Source organism: Acanthaster planci, linkage group LG09 (genome assembly GCF_054643075.1).
Source record: "Acanthaster planci isolate LZ-2023a linkage group LG09, COTS_SCS, whole genome shotgun sequence".
Taxonomy (NCBI): domain Eukaryota; kingdom Metazoa; phylum Echinodermata; class Asteroidea; order Valvatida; family Acanthasteridae; genus Acanthaster; species Acanthaster planci.
In genome coordinates this window covers 7,665,903-7,678,293 of record NC_141785.1, presented here as the reverse complement: position 1 = coordinate 7,678,293, position 12,391 = coordinate 7,665,903, and the positions used below count along the sequence as shown (strand labels likewise).

General features: G+C 43.3%; 1 long non-coding RNA gene across 2 annotated transcripts in view; it reads right to left on the bottom strand.

The window, feature by feature from the left end:
- LOC110988315 (uncharacterized) overlaps positions 1-11,082 on the bottom strand; it is a 29,243-nt gene extending 18,161 nt beyond the window's left edge. The window contains exons 1-3 of one of the 2 annotated variants that reach the window (XR_015426485.1): positions 9,753-11,082; positions 6,208-7,400; positions 3,517-5,518 (exon numbers count right to left, since the gene is read on the bottom strand). This is a non-coding gene — a long non-coding RNA (uncharacterized LOC110988315). The remainder of the gene's footprint in view (positions 1-3,516; positions 5,519-6,207; positions 7,401-9,752) is intronic. The other variant, XR_015426486.1, reaches the window with a different exon arrangement.
- Positions 11,083-12,391: the final 1,309 nt, after the last annotated feature.

Below are 12,391 nucleotides of genomic sequence, written 5' to 3'. Positions count from 1 at the left end.
TGTGCAGGTAAACAGAGCCAGAAAGACCAATGAGGAAGGTGGTTCTGGTAAACAGAGCCACCCAAACCAATTAGGAGAGTGATTCTAATAAACAGAGCCATGATGTCGACTAGGGGTTTGCGCTGGTAAACAGAGCCAGAAAGACCAATGAGGAAAGTGGTTCTGGTAAACAGAGCCACCCAGACCAATTGGGAGAGTGATTCTGGTAAACAGCTGGAGCCACATAGACTAATCAGAAGCGTGGGTCTGGTAAACAGAGCCATAAAGACCGATCAGAAAGGTCTACAGTCACAAGAAAGAAAGCTGACAACTTTCTTAGGTAAGTTCTCTACTGAAAATCTAGACAAAATTGACCGACCGTGGTAAAAGAAAATACCACTGACCAAGGATTTGAGAATGATGCCATAAAACACACACATTATTATGACAAGACCCCAAACGAAACTTCTTAAACCTTCCCAGATAGTTGATTCCTTGGACTATAATTTTTTTGTCGTCTAGACCTAGCCGAGGTCACATGGAAAAACAGTAACCCATTCACACTGATTGAAATTACTGCTCACAATTTAACTTTTTCCCTCTCTACAGCCGTGGTCACGCTCTACAACTGACCCATTCCTGCTGATTGCAAAGACTTATTGTCAAGCTAGGCTTGCTCTTTTCTTTCTCTTTGGTTGTTGTTAAATGCCAGCACTCCAAATATTAAGAAGAGTTAGAGTTGACCCAATAAACACGAGAAAAATCCATCCAGAGTGTCGTCAAAGCCCCTTTGAGAAAACTGCTTTCCCAACATGGCCTCCACACTGTAATAGTACTGCGGATCCATGGCATGGTTTCCGAACACGCTGCACGGTGTTGTATCAATCAGTCCTGTCTGTGACGCCAATGTAAAATCTGGTGATGAACTCACCCTGTCCTTGGCCTGGGCAAACTCCGACGAGCCGTGCAAGGGGTCTTGTTAATACACAAGAAATTACCAACCCAGAAAACTAACATTCTCAGTTTTTAAAGCAGTAATAGGCCTACTACCTCTTTAATATATCCTAAGATTAAGAACTGGAGAACATATAAACTCAGATCAGAAGTTGTGCCATGTAAAAAAGGTCAAAGTGTCAAGCACACAATAACTATACAGTGGACCCGTCCATTTACAGGAAAGGAGTAGGGCAAAGACCCAGTCCCTATAAATCCCAAGGTGCAATCTTACTTCATACCGTACCATTTAGATGTCAGTCTAATGTCTGAGTTTAGTAAAGCATTTTCACATTCCAGTGGAAATTAAACTTCATTGCCTATTCAGGAATCAGAAGACAGTGCTTTAATTACTTCTGACATTTGTTGGTACGATTAATGTCTGAAAGTTTCTAAAAAGCTACAGGATCTGTCAATCACTCGAACTCATTCATGGTGCTGCATGTACCAATGCAATGGGATTTAATCCAACGCGCACGGCATGGCACTGACTCACAAAAGGCCGCAAGATCATTCGGCGTCCCTTGACTGAAGTAGGAAACGTACAAATAAAATCTGAAACTTATGATTTTTCTTAAGTTTGAATAAAATGACGAAAGGTTGAATGAAACAGAGGCAAAAAGTGTCATTTAGCACACTCTAATAATTAATCACGCAGAAACTGAATGTTCCTTGGGTTGGGTCCGAGTTGGCAGGGTCCGAGTTAGTTATGGGTCCAAGTTAATTATGGGTCCGAGTTGGTTGTGGGTCCGAGTTGGCATTGGGTCCGAGTTGGCGTGGGTCCGAGTTGGTTTTAGTCCGAGTTGACTCAAAACTGGCCTACATACATAGTATATCATGTGTGTAGCATAATGGGTTTCGAGTCAACTCGGACCCACAACCAACTCGCACCCATATAAACTAACTCAGACCCACCCCGAGTCAACTCAGACCCAACCAGAGGAATGTTTCTGTGTGATTAATTACCAGAGTGTTCTAAATGACACTTTTGGACTCTATTTTATTCAACCTTTCATTATTTTATTCAAACTTAACAAAATCTTAAGTTTTAGATTTCATTTGTCCATATCCTACTTCAGTCAAGGGATGCCAAATGAACTTGTCACCTCTTGTGAGCCTGGGCCATACCACGTGCATCAGTTTAAATCCCTTTTCATTGGTACATGCAGCACCATGAATGAGTTTGAATGATTGACAGATCCTATAGCTTTTTTAGAAACTTTCAGACATTAACCGTACCAACAAATGTCAGAAGTAATTAAAGTGCTGTCTTAGGCAATGAAGTTTGATTTACCTGGAATGTGAAAATGCTTTATTAAACTCAGACATGAGATTGACGTTTAAATGGTACGGTATAAAATTCTTTACGAGACGAAATTAAACGTTTTAAATTGTGATAAATTATTATCCCTTACACTGCAACTTTTCAATTGATACGTAAACCCTAGATTAAACGGGAATGATTAGAATTTGATAAAAGTTTACATGTAAATGATTATCTAGGGTACTGCTTAAAAGAATTGAAGGTTTCAAACCAGAACATCTTTAGAAGCAAGAATATTTTGGGACCCATGCTGAAAGCCTCGCTGCTGGGGCTGCCAGGCTTTGCACATTTAAATATTAACACAAATTTGCCAAAACAGTATAAGGCTCGGTGGGTCTGAGTTGACTCGCAGTGGGTTCTCGTTGGCATGGATCCAAGTTGGCATGGGTACGAGTAGGTTTGGGTCCGAGTTGACCTGATCCTATATGATGTAGCCCTATGGTCTATTGAAAGGTTGTGATGAAATTTCACTTGTGAAATTTGAGAAATGGAGGTAAAAAATAGTGCTCTAAGTTGGTGCATGGAGGAAGGACACAATGGTTACTGAGTCATCGGGCGAAATATCAAAGTGCGCCACGTTATGGTACGGTACTATGTCGTACAGGGACGGTGGTAAGAATAATCAAATGTAGCCCTACTAGTGTGGCACAGACTTTCACTCCTGATCCATCCTTAGCCACACATTCGTATACGCAATTTCGTGTCGGTATACTGAAATAATTATCATCGTGGGTTCAATTTCTTTTGCACAGAGAGATGATCCTTAGCCTCTCCGCTTTCTTAGCGCCATTTATTGAATGATTTCACTCTTGTTGTTCTGATATTTTCCAGTCTTTTTGCCTTCACCCAGTCAAATCATTCAATAAATGGCGCTAAGAAAGCAGATAGGCTAAGCATGCTAAGGATAATCTCTGTATGCAAAAGAAATTGCACCCACGATAAGTAGAAGCGCCGAAAATTTTCAGTACGCCGACACGAAATTGCGTATACGGATGTGTGGCTAAGGATGGAGCGGGAGTGAGAGTCCGTGCCGCACTAGTGGGGCTAAATCAAATGCAACATATTCAACTTAGTTTGATTCAGATTAGAGGTGAAAAGTAGTCACCAGAAGTAGTAAGTCAATGCTAAAACTAACCACAGTAATCTCTCGTGCATTGAACGAACACTGGGCACATATTTTGCATAAACATCTCCTTATTTAACACAAAAAATGAAGTTACCTTTCGTTTGCTTGCTCTACAAAGCCAGCCAACGCACGTGGGCATTTTCACGCGAATGCTGAACAGCGCACCAATGTCAGTTACAGCGCCCCCTATATGATTGAACTAAACGCACTCGCGCCCGATTATTGTATAAAAAAAATCATCTCTAGACTACGCTCGAGCTCACTATTTTGTCGACCCTAGGTTCATTACAATGCGAGGTGCCATAATCGGGACAGATCGTAGAAATAATTATAAAAATCATGAATTTGGGACAAGTACTGTAGCTTCCAACTCGCGTTGTTTTGCTCACAAAGACGTCCAACTTGTAGGCCTATTTTGCACAGAGGTGGGTGGCTAAATGAGCGCATAATTTGACTAAATGTTTGGTAAGGGAAGGCGAATAAAAAATTGAAATTTAAAAAAAAATGTGGCCAACCCTTGTGAAGATTAGAAGAAAATTGCAATTGATTAACTCATCCTATTCGTTGGAAGAATTTTGAGTCAAAGCCAACCACAAAATAACTTACTTTTAGAATTTCTTGTAAAGAAAACAAATCAATGTACATGTATTTGCAGTGTGTGTATGCTGAAGTATAATACAGCATTCCGTTGTCTGGTACAGATATCTACGGCGGGATATGGGTTGAATGCATGTACAAGACTTTGTTAGGGGATTGGTGATAAATAAATAAAGTTGGCAGCCTGGGACATGGGTTAATATTTTCTTGTTTTTTTTTTTTCAGCCAAAATGATCTCATACTGTCAGAAACACTTGACCACTCCAGCAATATTGTAAAGATCCAAGTTTTCTCTTTGCAATTATTTTTCTAGCATTTTGCAGACACAGCAGCCTAAAGTCACGATTACAACGATGTTGGATACACTTCTTGTGTCATCAGGTGGTCAGATTTTGATTGTGTTGCCAATCATCTCATTTTTTCTAATTACTCAGGCACCTCATCCAACTTTCTTATTACATGTCACGTCATCAAGCTTTCTGATGAGCTGGTCGACGAGTCAATAATTAACTAAACGGTGGATATAATCTGATAAATTCTGTCCAAATACATGTAGAAGGGTAATATACACTGATAACACGCTGACTGATTGATTTCCGCCAATGGTACCCTATATCTACATGCTAATCACATTCAGTGTTCTTGTACAACTTCAAAATGTAACAGTGACTTTGAACAAAGTCACTGTAAAGGCACATGTGACATGTACATGTAAGTCCACTTTGCTGAAATTAAAATGACGTCATAATGGCATCACCAATGGTACACCACGCTCATTCTGGTTGCGCTTACCCACGATAAAGAAGCATTCGCACATCGTCCTGTGTGGAATTTAGTAGGTCGACGTTACTGTAGGACACTGATCCAGTGGGCAACAGACAAAAATGATTAATTAATAAATGATCACGAAAAAAGGAAACAGCAGAAAGTCACATGCTCTGTCCACAGACAGACATGTGCTTGTTTTTTTTACTCTAAATCCATAGTATTTACACGTTTTTGATCTCCACCCGTTTTGCCCCATTTTTTACTCCAATTTTTTTTTTAAAACTTTGGGAGATACACTGTACTTGGAAAACAACTTGAAATGTAGTGTTCATCTTAAGGTATCTCACGGCTGTTTGCCCCTGGGTTTGGGTGTGTATTATTGAGCTGGTAATGATCTCAACACCATTTTCCAATCCAAGTTCTCCAAACACTCTGATCAGGTACTCAATTGCATCTTTATCCACAATGCCATGCAGTCTGCGCACTCCTAAGTAGGCTTTCAGTAGCTCCCTGGTTGGACATTCCATGCGTTCAGCTTTTCTAATGAACCGATAACCTCTTGAAGTAAACCATTCAGCCAGTGCAATCCAGTTCCTACCATCCTCTCTATCTGCATCGAGATGTTCACACAGGTCCATCAGCTTTTGCTCTTGTAACCCAAAGCAACCAGTGTAGCCAATGATGTCGTCTACAATGTGAGCTTGTCTTCTGAATTCAGCACCAACTTCAGCCTTCGTGAGAAGACAAGAAAAAAATGAAAAGAACTTGACGAACTGTAAAATGTATGCAATATCCGTATCAATTTTAATGTGAAAAAATGATCGAAACTTGTTTTGAAACTGCAGTTCACTTATCTTACCCTGACTTCATCGCGGGGAGCTGGAGCTGGTGCCCAAAATAAAGACGAATACAGGGACACAATGAAGTTGTCTGTACATTGAATCTATACCTCCAACTACAAAATGCATCTGCCCAAGATTTGACATACACTTCACGTAAGATAAATGAGCCAGTTTGGTATTCCATCAGCGCATGCCCAGTACAAGGCTATTCAGGAATAGCAATACATGAACGCATAATAGTCTGTCCTATCAGCACAGTCATACGCTTACTCACGCGCACGCACGCTTTGTTTCTAAAAGACCTTGGCTCTTTGAAAATACCGAACTGGCTCATTGGTTAGCAGGATGATCTCGTTTGAAAATAAAAGGATGCAGCTTAACTGCAAAAGCTGCATACAAGGAATGGTGTATAAGCATGTGGGTTAAAGTACGGTAGAAATTAGAGGAGGGTCCTTCATAATGCTTTGATTAAGCTGAAACAATCATATCAAAGTGAATACATAATGCAAACGAAGTATTTCAAAAGTCCAGGTTTCTGATTTTTGTAATTTTTCCAAAGCGTAAATTTTGCCACTCACCGTTGCTTGTCCTGGATACAGTGGCAGAATGGTTTTGAGAGAATCAGCTCACTCGCCTCCGTGGTAAATGCCTAAATCACAAAACAGATCGTGAACTAAAAGAAGACGCCATGAGAACTAGGCGTCTTGAAGTGAAAGGTTCTGGAATTCCACGGTTGCTTCCATATTGCTTCCTGGTTGATTATTTGTATCTAAGTGAAGCAGATATCTGATTACAAATTAGATATTGTCGGAACCAAATGAAGGGTCAAACTATAATTCATTATACATGTACATATATTATATTCATTATATTATCGTTCCTTATCGTAGGCTTCGGTCTAATTATGTTTCATAGCGCAGTAGGTTGACAAATAGAACTACACATGACTATGAAACATTTCGGCAATCAAAAGTAGAAGTCATGCAGGTGATAACGCTCGCGGACAGGTGGTGTGCACGCGTTACATACCTCTTCGACCAATAGGATGTCATGATTTGCTAAGAACGTGCGCCTCAAGCTGAAGAATGTGAGTGTGACTGCAGACAGTAATGGCATTCCTAGGAAGTGTAAGGGATTCCCCCTTCCTAAAAAAAGAAAGAAAAAGCAGCAATGGGGCCACTTTTGAAAATAATGACAGTTGCGAGTCCCAGAACCTCCCTTGATGACCCCAATTAGACTATGTTGCCCAAATATAGAAAAACAATTTCATTCTACCAGAAAAAAAATCTTCAGCAATTACAACAAATTTGCTATGCTGCTGTCCTACCCGAAGACCTCCCGGTGCACTTAAATTAAGATCACACATAAAAAAAACTTAGGCACTGTTCACACCATAAAAGAACTTAGGCACTGTGGACACCATAAAAAACCTAGTCACTGTGGACACGATAAAAACCTGAGCACAGTTCATACCATTAAAAAAAAACAGGGCACAGTTGACACCATACAAAACCTGGGCACTGTTATGGCACATCCGAATCTCTGTGGTGATCTCTCGTGTTATTGCAGCGTGATGAGGGAAAGTCAGTTCCGCACTTCAGGACCGCATTGTATCACCGGTGATAGGGAGATCTCTTTTGAATCAAACCCCTCGACCGTCTCTGGAGGGGGGCTGGTGAAGAGGTATACCATCTTCGGAGGGCCTGCTGCAATTATGCCTGGTGGGATGATCAGCCTCGCATCGTACTTTTCCAGGGACAAGCTTCCACCTCTGTTGTCAAAGTAACCAAGGGAGATGTATGATTGCTGGTGGCGTGTATAGAGCCTGTTCTCGTCATTCAACCCCTCTTTCAGCGTCTTGTACAATTCTAACGCTCCCTTTAAAAGGAGATGTGTGGCCTTGCTGGACGGGGTGAAAGTTGTGGACTTTTTTGCCTGAAAAATACACTAGAACTAGTTTCCTCCCCCACATGGAGTGGGTCGGGTCCCCTAGAGATACTTACCCCTGCCCAGCCTACATATGCAAATTTCCCATGTGCCTATTACAATTCGCTGAAAATACTTGATTATGCATACTGCCCCTTGACCCTCCACAATGCACTGCGAGCCCACCGCCATGTTCGTCCTTCTTTTCGAAGCGGTTCCTTTCAGTTACTAAAAGGAACATAAGGCGGGTGTCACAAGAGCGAGCACTCACCAAGAGAAGCTCCTCAGTCGAAGTATCAACCGCCCGGCATCATGTTGTGCCAGCCAGATCCCCTGATCGATCGCCCATGTGAAGAGCTGCCACGCAAGGGCGCAGGAGTTGATGAGGGCGAGTGCCACCCTGACAATTGATGTACGCTACTGTCCTTGAGGCGTCACTCTGGACTCGAGCGGAACCTAAGTGGCAAAGAGTGTTGAACACCGCTTGGAGTTCTACGACGTCGATATGTTTGCCTCGAAAGGCAGTGTCCTAGATCCCGGAGGCATGGAGTGGAGAGAGGCTCCCCCATCTACCGTATTTGCCAAGAAATGAATAATGAACCTTGTTACATTGTACTATGTTCAAAGCGGCCGTTTGTATCCTTGAGTTAAGAGAACTACGGCCATATCATTACAAGCCTGGGAAATGAAGGTCATTCCGCATGCATTGCAAAACTAGAGAAATTGCAGGTAGGGAGCGTCCAGAGACGGATTTAGACGGACTTAGATTAAAGGAGCGTGTAGAATTTCGACAATGTGACGTTCGGTGAACTTGGACGCCCGAGGCGTGGATAATGAATTGAATGGCGTGATCACCGGTCAGAAATACAGGGGAGCCTGTTCGGAGATCTTGGTTGATTGTTACCGCGCCTGAGTGCCCCGAGTGCAGGGCTCGATGGGGCACTGGGTCTGCCAGAATCATTGGACAAGCAGCTCAAGACCTCTCGGCAGACCCTCCGAGATACAGTCCAGCCCAGAGATTTCTCCAAGATTCAAGCCCTCACCTGCAGTCATCTGGACTCAATGCGTACAAGACTACTCGCCAAAAGCAGATTAAAAAAATTGCCAAGCTGTGCCCCAAACACCTTATTTGGAATAGGCGATCCCCTATATCTCTTTTTCCACCTCAACCAAGCCGGGCCCAGCACCTTCGATCTCAGCAAGCTTTCAACAAAAAGTAGGCCCCAAGTGGCCCCGAGTCAGAGAGCGTTCACAGCGCTCAAGAACCTACGTCAAGATGAGTCCATCCACATCCTGCCAGCAAACAAAGGTAATGCAACAGCAGTCATGGATAAGTCCGACTATGTCAGTAAGGTCACTGACATGCTCTCCACCCCTACTTTCCGCCCCCCTGCAGAAAGACCCCACTCCGTCTGTTGAACGGAAGATCGCCAGCAAGTTGTTGGCACTCTACCACTCCGATGCCATCCCCTACCAACTGTACAGACAGTTCAGAAACGCCCAGCTCCACCTGCCCCAGGTTCTTTGGTCACCCGAAGATACACAAACCTGGCACCTCACTCCGTCTCATCGTTGCCTCAAGAGGAGGCCCCACCTACAACACCGCCAAGCACCTTACCGCAATTCTCCAACACTTGGTGGGTAAATCCCCGCATCATGTGTCCAACTCTGATCAGTTTGTTCAGATGATCAAGCAGCTTCACCTCAGCCCTGACGACATCATGGTTAGCTTTGATGTCGTTTCCCTCTTCACCAACGTCCCCACAGGCAAGGCCTGCGTCATTGCCAAAGAACGTTTAGAGCAAGACTGCACTCTCTTTGAGCGCACAGCCCTATCCCTGGACCAAATCCATGACCTGTTGCTAACCTGCGTGTTATGTACCAGAGGTTGCCAACTCAAACACAGAAAATATGCACAACAACTGGGCAATGCATAGAATTATTTACATAATTTCAATTAACAAAATAAACCACATATAACAAAACAATGGGCTTGCATTAGCGAGATTAGAAACGGCCATGCCAAGCAAAACAAAATTAATAAAGCAGCCATGCACAAAAAACGTTAAGGTAACATTTTATAAACACACAACTCGGCCAAGCAAAGGAAAACATTAACCCTAACACTCCTCAGTCCTCCAACAGGTGAAGGATTGAGGAGGGTTAGGGTTAATACAAGACAGTAATTTTAACTTACGAAAAATAAAAACAGCTACCCGGTCGGTGCAGAACGGTGAGCACAGCCATCAAGGCTGCACCCCCTGAACAGGACCGCCACACCAGCATGGACTCCAGTCACCACGAGAACCAACCACCACCGGTAAGCCCACAGGTAGATCCAAGCAGCAATGTAGCCTTCTTTGGAACAGGTGTGCGGACCTCAAACTATGCTCACGCACGTTCGCCATAATTGACTCCGACCGAGACAGAACAGCCCACTATTAGGCCTTACATGCTGAACGAGACATTCCATGCAAACAAAAAGAATCATACAGCTTTCGCATTCAGCGAACGGTTACAAAAGACTAGTATGAGTAGAGAGGTTATGTAACACTGCGTCTCGTTATCCAGCTTCAGATGGAGGGACAAGTTCTTCAAACAGTCATATCTGGGACCTCCACAGGATCTCCTCTATCCCCGGTCCTGGCTGACATGTTTGTGGAAGTCCTCGAGAATACAGTGCTTGACACAGCATATCACCGCCCAAGTACCTGGCTACACTATGTGGACGACACCGTCATTTGGCCACATGGCCCCCAGCACCTGCAAGCGTTCCAGGATCACCTCAACGACCTGCATTCCAACACCAAGTTCACCATGATGCAAGAGGAGAGGAATTCCATTCCTTTCCTAGATGTCAAGGTCTCCTGGATCCCTGGGGCATGCCGTCTACCGCAAGCCGACCCACACAGACCGTTACCTGCACATCGCGTCGTTCAGTCAACCGTGCCCTGGTGCAGCGAGCCTACAAGATTTGCGACCAAGAACACATACAAGAAGAACTCAAGCACATCTCAAGAGCCCTCAAGCACAACGGTTACTGCCAAGATCAAGAACCAAAGTCTACTGTCTCTCGGGTCTCCTATACCCAAAGTCAACCACCCTCGTACAAGGCAACAGTGACCCTACCATACATAGGAAATGCATCCTACAAGATCTAACGCATCCTTCACCAAGCCAACATCAGAGTATTCTACACTGCAGCCAAGAAACTTTAAGCCACCCTACAGACCCACAAGAGCAAGCAAGACCATCAGACGAAAGCTGATGTCTACAGGATTCCCTGCGAATGTGGGAAGCGGTACATAGGCGAGACTGGCCGGGACTTGCCTGGACTTGCCTACCAGACTCAAAGTGCACATCGCCCATGGACGCAGAGGTGACTACGAAAAATAAGCGATTGTCAAACACTCACACATCAATGGTCACGTCATCAACTGGCAAGCAGTTCAACTCATCGAGATATACAAGCACGACGCAGTCCCCCAAGACATTGGGTTCCATCACTATATCAGCTCCTCCTCCCAACACACCCAATACCCCACTGCCAAGCATAAGCATCGTGTGTGTTTTGCCAAGTTTGACATGGAAAATGCAGAAAAAGTTTCTCCTATTGATAATTATTTTCATACGTGGACGTGTAATTATTGTAACAACAAATTGTCTACATGCAGTGCGTGTGCTTTCTTCTTGTACTTTTTTTCTGAACTGGATTAATTTAAAAACTGAACTCCGATTTTTGCATCAAGTATTTTAAAGGAATTCGTACCTCAAATATCTTGTCTGCTGTCGTTTATTGCTCCAACAACGTCTTTTGAATTTCGCGCCACGACTTTGAAGGTAAAAAGTAAAGTAATTCTGCAGTTTGTGTCAAAGAATTCTAGCAGGAAACGATGAATGGAATAGAATCAAGGGGGGCGATGGGAAACTGCACATTGATTAGAATCGAAAGGAGGCCCTACGTAATTCTTACAAGGTCCCCAACTCACGGTTTCAGGTCTGACCTGCAGTTTATGTTGTCTGAATACAACTCTGGCAAAACATATTAAAACAGCGTCAATGTAAACAGGTTCTGGACTGTTACGACCCTTTCAGACACCTCGAAATGAATTTGATCTGTGGTAATTTGGTTAGGGCTAACGAACACAGTATCGGGGGAGGGGGTTCGAATCCAGTTGATGGTTACTGGTTGCGACCTTGAGCAAGTCAACGGTACTCCCACTTGCCTGTCTCCACCCAGGAGTAGGTACCTGTGAGGATTGAGTGGTTAAGGTGTTTTTAGCAGATTGCGCCTGAAATGGCAGCATTGAGCTATCCACTCCCCACGGAGCAGAGAGAGTTTGGGAATATCTGTGAGCTGGGATAATAATAACCGCCTTGTATCTCCTGAAAATTTGGCTCTATAAATACGGTCATTGTTAGTATTCATTATTAGATTTTCTAATTTAAAGGCCTGGAAATTCAAAATAGAGAATTTCATACTATCATTTGGACAAAGAGGCGTATTCCTGCACACAGACGAAAGAATGCATGGGTAACACAATCGCTTACTTTGAAGGTCTGTCGAAAATGGACATTAGGATTAGAATTACAGGATAAATATCGCGTAGGTGACATTGACAGATTTGCTAATGTTAACCCACCGATTGCTCCAATTTTAATTTCACTATAACTTGGATGCAAAATGACATAGCGATAATCTTTTATTGTTGAATAAGCAGAAACAAAAATGATATCTGATCGACCAGGCAAACATTTCATACAAAACAGAGGCTGACCGCATTCGATGCTTTTAATCAAAATAGTGCCTGAACTAAATTATTTTTCGAAACAGAA